Source organism: Scylla paramamosain, chromosome 3 (genome assembly GCF_035594125.1).
Source record: "Scylla paramamosain isolate STU-SP2022 chromosome 3, ASM3559412v1, whole genome shotgun sequence".
NCBI classification, from domain to species: domain Eukaryota; kingdom Metazoa; phylum Arthropoda; class Malacostraca; order Decapoda; family Portunidae; genus Scylla; species Scylla paramamosain.
The window spans coordinates 27832382-27841867 of record NC_087153.1 but is presented as its reverse complement, the minus strand read 5'-3'; the positions used below and the strand labels follow the sequence as shown (position 1 = coordinate 27841867).

General features: G+C 36.8%; 1 long non-coding RNA gene across 1 annotated transcript; it reads left to right on the top strand.

Moving 5' to 3' along the window:
• The first annotated feature begins 2190 nt into the window (after positions 1-2190).
• Positions 2191-9213, top strand: LOC135093194 (uncharacterized). The gene is made up of 4 exons (XR_010263257.1): positions 2191-2911; positions 3901-4163; positions 5891-7501; positions 7957-9213. It is a non-coding gene; the product is annotated as an uncharacterized LOC135093194 (long non-coding RNA).
• The last annotated feature ends 273 nt before the right edge of the window (positions 9214-9486 follow it).

Sequence of the window (9486 nt, the reverse complement as noted above, 5' to 3'; positions counted from 1 at the left end):
GGGAAGGGACAGAAACAGTTTATCGGTACTGTGGGCCTTCAAGGACCAGAGAGAATCTCTTGTGAGGGAATCTCACAGGGAAGTGAAGGAATGTTTTAACAACCTGGACCCAATACTCTGCCCACACTTTCTGCCAAAGGTCACTTTGTAAAAGAAACTTTTCTTTCATTTTCCTGTGGACAACAGACGTGTGTTGCTGCTCTGTTGCAAGGCCCCGAGCAATACTTTGCGAAAGATTGGCACTCTGGATACATACAGCTACAAAATGCCTACACCAGCAGTTCTCAAGCATCTTGCAACACACCTGTTCACACTAGTGATGACTGCAAGGAAGAAGATTGGGATGAGATTCCCATCATTGAATCTAATGAGTATCTTTTAGATTAATCCATTTCATTCAAAGGGTTATATCATAAAAAGTTAGGTAAATTTATAGTTTAAGCCAATGTCCCCAATCTCTACCCATGGCCCACGGCGTTATTATTAATTTCCGACAAGTAGTGTAAGCATTAGAAATGATGTAAATAGCGAGAACAAAGTGAGGTAAGTTATTACCACGTAGTGTGTAATGGCTTAAACTATAATAAAACCCTAACCTAACCTAACCTAACAACTGAAGTTCAGGCAACAATACACCATTTATGTTTACCTGTGAACTTAGAAAAAGTTGAGAGCGCTGTGCATTCCCAGGCCTATTGTGGCGTTATTATTAATTTCTGACAAGTAGTGTGATCATTAGAAATGATGTGAATAGTGAGAACAAAATGATGTAGGTTATTACCACGTAGTGTGTAATGGCTTAAACTATAATAAAACCAAAAGTTATTATAATCATCTATTTCATCAGCACTATAGAGGAAAAACTGCTTTAACTTTACTACAAAATATTATGTGAGAGAAGAGGTAATATTAATGACTTTTGGTGTATGGTTAGCGACATTCTAGAGACTTTTAGAAATGAGCATAGTGACATTTAAAAATCTGTGTTGGCAACCCTGCCCACCCCAGCAAACATGGTCATGTTGGTCTTGTGCCATACCAATGCTAGCAAACCAGTTATATACTCGTACCTATATCAGCAATGAATCAGAAAACTAGAATCATCGAATCAGGCCGACATAATTGCCATGGTCAGTCTGCATACTGGGCCTGTGTCGGGCACCTGTCAGGCCTGAATCAAAATGATGGTGTTGACCACAATGATGGCCCATAGCCACACTGCTAACATCAAGGTGATATCCAAAACCATATTGGCCACTTCTTACCCAGGAGTGGTCTGATGTAGGATACCTACTGGGCTTGCATCTGGAAACCAACATTGGACCAACATATGAACCCCTAGTGGCTGCCTCCATTCAGTTTCTTACCCAGTATTGGTCTGATACAGGATACTTGCTGGGTCTGCATCAGAATTATATCAATGATCCTTACTGCACCAAAATGCATGGAAAATCAACAGGAGGCCCTACAGTTGGGATGTTTCCAATTTTCTCAGAAGCCCTGTTCCTCCAGGATTTAAGCCCAGCTACTACCTAAGCAAAGAATTCCTGGAGAGGGGTGGGGGGGTTCCAAAAGAACTGGGAGCATCCTGAATGTAGTAACCATTACTGTTGCACTTGTAAAGTTTTAAAACCAGATCTTAAGAGAGCATCAAATACTGAAAATAGTTCTGACTGAATAAAAACAAAAACATAATTAACCTTGCAGAAAATATTTGAACAAGCTGAGAAAGACCATGTTGGGTAAAAAAAAAAAAAAAAATCTGAGCTGCAGTATCTCTATACAATATTATGTTTAATACATTACATTCATAATTTTCAAAATGACTTAATACTGTATACATTAGAAAGCAAAGTTTACATTTCTAGTTATTAAAAAAAAAAAAAAAAAAAAAATTACTGACGTTGATGCTCATGTACTCATAACCTATCCATGATAGAGGTAAATGTAAAACAAACATCATAATTATAAAATCCACAGCTTATATTTTTTTTCTACCCAATTGATAATTATTTTGAAGAGAAAATAAAACTAGGTATTTTGTGTCATGTATAGGATGAAATACAGCTAAAACTACCAACAAAAATCCCTATACTACATTTATATACTTTCCTCTGAAATCAATTAAACCTAATTTCTCCAAACAAACTGATTCCAGTTATGCAAACAATATTAATGAACAAGTGCATCTCCAACATCCTATTTAAAAGTGGTACTATAATGTTGTGGAACTCCAAAATCAGGAAGCTATTCTTAAACACTCCTCACTGGGAGGAAATAAAATATAAAATCAATTCATCACTTAATGTTTTACCCAGCAACATATTACTTACTAAACTGCAGGTATCACAGGTTTGGTCTTAACAGTGTCAAATTAATGATAGTCATCCTGTACATTCAGAATATTGTAGTTTACAGTACTCCCCATAAGTATTGGATCCCCCACCTGGGTGGTTCAATACTTATGGCAAAAAAAGCATTGACTTTTAAGAATAAATTATTTTAGCCAAAAATATTATCCATGATATCACCACATCCCTCAGCTTTGTGCCAATACATTACAACACACAATAACAGCTCAGTGTGTTTTAGGCTGCATTGGACAGGAAAAGCCTAGCACACCTTGCTCCACTTCCTGACATATTATTGCGCAATGACATCTTGTAATAGATCATTCTGTTCACCAATATGGCTAAAATGAAGGAGTATTCATATGGTATTATTGTGTAAATCACTAGGGTGAAGGAAACAGGTCATTCAGTCAGCAGTATACAAGACAACAGTCAAGCGTTGGTAACAGCAGTTTGGGAGAAAGGGAGGCAAGCAATGCCTATCCCTAAAAAAAACCTCTCTGAACACCTCAAGAAGACAACTAAGAGGATTGTTATTATCTTACAGTGTACAGAACTAGGTAATTACCATCAAGTCAAGGTCTATATTCTCCTTGTTTAGTTCAGGAAACACCATAGTTCCAGATACATATTCCCCATGTTGTTGACATCTTTCACAACCAGAATAACTATTATGAGAAGTTATGACTTTCAGAAATTGTCGCACAGGGGCATCATATACAAAACAAGCTAATTTAACTTGAATGAGTCTTCCACAATTGGTATGATTCCTAGGGATAAGATGTCTAATTCTGTGGTTAAATCTTTTAAATAATCCTGAACACTACTAGGCTTTGACATTCCACAGAATATATCAATTACTGCAAAAGAATGGTGAAGTGGTTTCTGAAGACTATCACAACAAAACTGGAACAAAATTGGCCAAAACTGTAATTTTGAACCTGGTGTAATGGTAAACCATCACAGTTAATTTTCATGTACAACACAGAATGTTCAAGTGTATTTAGAAATTTATCATCAGCATTTATAAACAAAAAAATTGTAAATAGCTTTGAACAATCCAAAATAATGATATTGTCCACCACAAATTTTTTTAATCTGCAAAGACTGGTTGACGGGTATTTAACAATGAACATGCATCCGATGGAAGTGAACTATCATAATTTTGTTTCAGCATTGATAATAGGAAATTAAGACATGTGAGATACTTGATATTCAACAGCCCACTGTTGCAATTGTATTTGAACACTTTGATGAGTGGGTCTTAATGTTGGAATTCCATGATCTTTAATATGGCTAGTAGATGGACTAATGTTACCATAGATTTCTATGAAATTATACCCAGCTTCTCTTGTATCTAAACTATCCTCATTGCCTGATAACAATTCTTTGCCAATTTGCACTTCATCACTACTTAGGCCTTCTTCATTACTTTTTTGGGGATTTTCAGCAGTTGTAAAAGCAGTAAGAGTTGTCTGAGCACAGTATGATGATGGTTCTTGGGTGTTATGTATAATATCATATACTAAATTTTGTCTATGTTTTTTAGCCTGATGATGCCATCTGTGAAGGTGAAACATTGCAAGCAATAAATTGAAGAAGAAACTCTGGATATATCCCTGTTCACCTCATCAATAACATGGAACCTTTCTACTTTCAACATACCTGGCCCAGGGAACAACCTTTCAAGTAACTTCAAGTTAATGGGATGGATTGTAATCTTCACTGCATCTCAGTGCATACAATTCATGGCTGGATCTTGATACAGTATTGAGGACTCTACTCCTCCTCCATGCCATGCAATGGTTGACTGTGAGCACTTTTGTTTTTATTTTTACTTAGAGTAAGATTTCCTAAACACCTATCTTTTAATGATGTTTTAAATAGAAGGTATGGCAAGGTCTGTATAGGGATTTTTAGAAGGCTGGAAAACTCTGTTATAAGGTCAACAAAGCAAAACTAGATAATAATTTCCTCAGTAAATGTAGTCTGTAACACTATACCTAAAGTTCTTCACTTTAAAATACACAGCCCTAACATCAGGAATTCTAAAACCTATTTTTCATGTTGGTTTAAATTATTTAACCTAAAAATAAACAATAAAAATTATCTTCTAAAGCAACAGGCAACAAAATTTGATCAAGCATATCTCAACATTAAAAATGCAGTTTCATATTTAAATTTTAATTGCCTTTACACCAGATTAAAACATAGTAATGGCTCCAAATTAAAGCAAGACAAAATCATAACGAAAAGTTAAAACCCTTAAGCATTCCTATCAATAATACAATCAACAAGGACAAAATAGTTATCAACTTCTCCAATAGAACACTTACCACCTCTGAACTGGATGTACTATCACTAGGACTCTCATACTCCCTCCCTAAATGTTAAATTACTTTTGTGATTAATTATGATTCTCACTAAATTAAAATAATTTATTATTACTAAATCTGACATGGGTCATGGCACAGTGATTATGAATAAAAGAAGACTACATCATGAAAGTGGAACATATTCTAAGTGATACGGAAGAGTGGGGCACATTGAAGAAAGGAGCACATTGAACCATTTGATTTTCCAGGATTAGTTTTTCTTTCTGCATGAAGATGTCTCCCGTGTAAAAACAATCTACAGTAAAATCCCTCTCATCCGGCATTCGAGTATCCGGCAGCTTCAAGTATCCGGCACATTTTTCCTCGAGCCTTAAAATCAATAAAAAATCAATGTGTATTCATAAAATCGATTAAAATTCCCGTGCGAGGCATACTTTGTCCCTTCGCCACCAGAGCACATTGCTTTGCGCCACCCGCAGCCCACTGCACTGTGTTTACTCAGTGACTCAGTCCTGCGTGTGCACTGTTCTGTTTATCGCCTGACGCCTTCATCATGCCTAAAGTTGTAGAAAAGAAGAAACGTGTTGTGCTTACAGTTAAGCAGCTGATCAGATCAGCTGCTGATTAAGATCAGCTGATCTTTGTTATGGTAAGATGTGTGAATGTAGGGTGGTGATTGTGGACATAATTTCACTTCTATTCAAGTATCCGGCATGTCGGCGGTCCCGTTGATGTTGGATAAGAGGGATTTTACTGTACTCAACACTCACTCATTCACCAGTAAGATGCCAGCCTTCATTGACAGAGGACGTGTTTCAAGGATATTATCTAAAATTTGAACCCAAAAGTAAATTTTTCAGGGTGAGAACCGATCCTGCTTATAATCTTTATATAGATGATGATTCTAATGAAACTACTGAAATGGATAATATAATAAAGAAAGATTACAAAAACATCCTCATTAGATTTGAGTAGACCTATACAGTATTTGAAATAGATTTTTTCTAATGGCAAGAAATGGAGCACATTGAACCACTAAGGAATGGGCATATTGAACATGGTTCAATATACCCCTCCACAATTTTCAAAGTAACCAGTGTTTGCTGTTTAGTATAGGCTACCTACTATAGTCAGTGTATTATGAATTAATATAATATAATATGCTTGGAACTCTGTAGCCTAATATTGTTCTGTATATTTCAGAAGATGGTGTGATACTATGAGGCTAAAACTGATAGAAGTAAGGTTGATGGAAACTTGAAAAAAAAGAACTGCTGAAGAGGTAACTAAAGGAAAGTCTATAAGAGAAGTCAGCTGTGCATTGCAGGGCTGTTTTTATTTTTATGTAGGAGGGGCACTGGCCAAGGGCAACAAAAATCTAATAAAAAAAAAAAGCCCACTGAGATGCCAGTCCCCAAATAGGATCTCAAGCAGTGGTCAAAAATTAGAGGATAAGTGTCTTGAAACCTCCCTCTTGAAGGGCTTCAAGTCATAAGAAGGTGAAAATACAGAAGCAGGAAGGGAGTTCCAGAGTTTACCAGAGAAAGGGATGAATGACTGAGAATACTGGTTAACTCTTGCATTAGAGAATAGGGATGAGAGAAAGAAGAAGCATGCTGTTAGCAAGATCAGAAGAACAGTTAGTGTGAAAATAGCAGTAGAAGATAGCAAAAGATGCAACACTGCAGTGATGAGAAAGAGGCTGAAGACAGCCAGTTAGAGGAAAAGAGTTGATGAGATGAAAAGGTTTTGATTCCACCCTGTCTAAAATAGCAGTATGAGTGGAACCCCCCCAACATGTGAAGCATACTCCATACACAGATGGATAGGGCCCTTGTACAGAGTTAGCATGTTGGGGGGTGTGAGAAATGGTGACAAATACTGGTGCAAAATGTCTCGGAATGCCTAACTTCATAGAAGCTGTTTTAGCTAGAGATGAGTTGTGAAGTTTCCAGCATAGATTATAAGAAAAGGACAGACCAAGGATGTTCAGTGTAAAAGAGGAGGACAGTTGAGTGTCATTGAAGAAGAGGGGATAGTTGTCTAGAAGGTTGTGTTGAGTTGATAGATGAGGAATTGAGTTTTTGAAGCATTGAACAATACCAAGTTTGCTCTGCCCCAATTAGAAATTTTAGAGAGATAAGAAGTGAGGTGTTCTGTGGGTTCCCTGTGTGAAATGTTCAATTCCTGAAGGGTTGGACATCTATGGAAAAATGTGGGAAAGTGCAGGGTGGTATCATCAGAGTAGGAATGGATAGGGCAAGAAGTTTGGTGTAGAAACAGGATAGGACAGAATCCTGAGGAACAGTCTTAATAGATTTAGAAGAAAAACAGTGACCATCTACCATAGCAGCAATAGAATGGTCAGAAAGGAAACTTGAGATGAAGTTACAGAGGGAAGGATAGAAGCTGTAGGAGGGTAGTCAGGAAATCAAAGCTTTGTGCCAGACTCTATCAAAAACTTTTGATATGTCTAAAGCAACGACAAAAGTTTCATCAAAATCTCTAAAAGAGCATGACCAAGACTCAGTAAGGAAAGCCAGAAGATCACCAGTAGAGCAGCCTTGACGTAATCCATACTGGCGATCAGATAGAAGGTTGTGAAGTGATAGATGTTTAAGAATCTTCCTGTTGAGGATTGATTCAAAAACTTTAGATGGGCAGGAAATTAAAGCAATAGGATGGTAGTTTGAGGGATTAGAACAGTCACTCTTTTTAGGAACTGGAATTACATTATTGTGGTATTTCAAGAAGTTCCAAACAGGACATGCAGAAGAAATCAAGGACTGTGCTCCAAAATACAATTCAAGACAGGTTAGTATTAATGAAATTAATTAGAATAATATGATAATAGCTGTTTTGTTTTTACTAACTATTGAATATAAGAAATTATAAATCAGCATAAACTCTGGAACTTCCTGCCTATTTCGGTATTTCCACCTTCCTATAACTTAAATTCCTTCAAGAGGGAGGTTTCAAGATACTCATCCTTAAATCATTGACTACTGCTTTGGACCCTATTCAGGGACCGGCATCTCAGTGGGCCTTTTTTTTTTTTTAATTGGATTTTTGTTGCTCTTAGCCAGTGCCCCTCCTATATAAAAGAAAAAAAAGAAATAAAAAATAAGGCAAGGAAAGTGCAGTCTAAGATTAAGTTTAGTCAGTTGATGTATTGAGCTCCATGTTATGGCACGGGCAAAGGGCGGTAGTCTCCCTACTACACTGTGAAGTGAACTCTGCATGAACTCAGCCCCCTCTTCCCCTCACAGACAACTCATCTCACTTCCCTAATAATTGGGAATTCAGTGCTTGTGACTCAGGGTGGGATGCAGCTGTCTACCATCCCTGCAGCTTGAGGACTGCAGTCCCCACCAGGGTTGAAAACCCAACAACAAGGAGTGCACCGTAGCAAGGTTGGGGAGTGGCTATGTCAACCAACTGAATCATTCTCACATTCCCTGTCGACTCAGGGTGCAGGTGAATGCCAGACAAGAGTCTAGCCTTGGACCTGCTTGTGTGGAGCTTAGTATAATTTTGGTAGGGATAGGTTTGAATTTTGTGTAGACTGGGGAAATTCTTGTTATATTTTTCATTGTTAACCTGCAATGATATTTTCTGATGTTAATTTATGATTCAGTTTTTGTAAATATTGTTATCTTCAGTATGTAGTTTTTCCATACTTTTAATGTTTGTTCATGTAGTTTGATATTGATAGGTTTGGTTTTTGTATAGTCATGTATTTCTTCAGTGGTAAGGGTGTATAGGTATTTTTAGTTTGTGGCAGGCAAAGTCTAGTGCTTTGTTTTGCACCTTTTGTAGAATACTGATCTGTGTTGTGGAGAGTGCATGTACAGGGATTGGGGGATAATCTAGAATTGGTATTACTAGTGCCTTTACTAGATGGGTTTTGATTTTCTCGCAATCTTAATAGTTTTCTTAGAGCAATATTGGCTTTGTTTGTCCTTTCCATTGTATTTGCTCTGCAACCATTGGTGGCGATTTGTAGTCCAAGGGATTTTCCACTTGATTTAAATTTTATTTCACTGTTGTTGATATTTAAAGGGTAGGTGACTTGCTCCAAGGTGTATATATGTGAATTTTTGCAGATTTCAAAATTCATTAATTTTGATTATTTCTCTCTCTGATAGTGCATTTATCAAATTTTTTTTATTTGCTTTGGTAGCCAATAACTTGAATTATATATATCATCTGCATACATGATGTTTATTCCTTGTCATGGTTTGTCTAAATCATTAGTATATTGGAGAGAGTACACTGCCTTGAGGCACTCTGCACTCAATTTTGAATTTGGGCCCCATGTAATTGTCATTTATGGTGTGTGCTTTCCTGTCATCTAAGAAGTTGGAGGATTTTGTATTTTAAGCCAACCTGCCATACTTTGTCAAATGCTTTTGAGATATCATGCATTATAATTGGCATTTTCTCCCTTCCACTTTGTATTGTGAAATTTGTTCTGTTATTAAAGCTAGTGCCATGTGCATTCCTTTCCCACTCTTGAAGCTAAATTGATTTTCATTATAAATTTGGTTAAGTTCAAGATGGATTCTTAATCTGTTTTCTAGTATCCTCTCTAGAAATTTTCCAGCGACTTCTAATAGTGAAATGGGTCTGTAGTTTTGTACTGAGAGAGGAGATTTATCAGGTTTTGGAATCAGTTTAATTATTGATGTTTTCCATTAATCAGGAAAGTATCTGGTGTAGGGGCAGGCATTGAAAATATCTTTGAGTTGGGCAATTGATAAGTCTGGAAGCTTGTTCAAGATGGTTTTATTAATGCC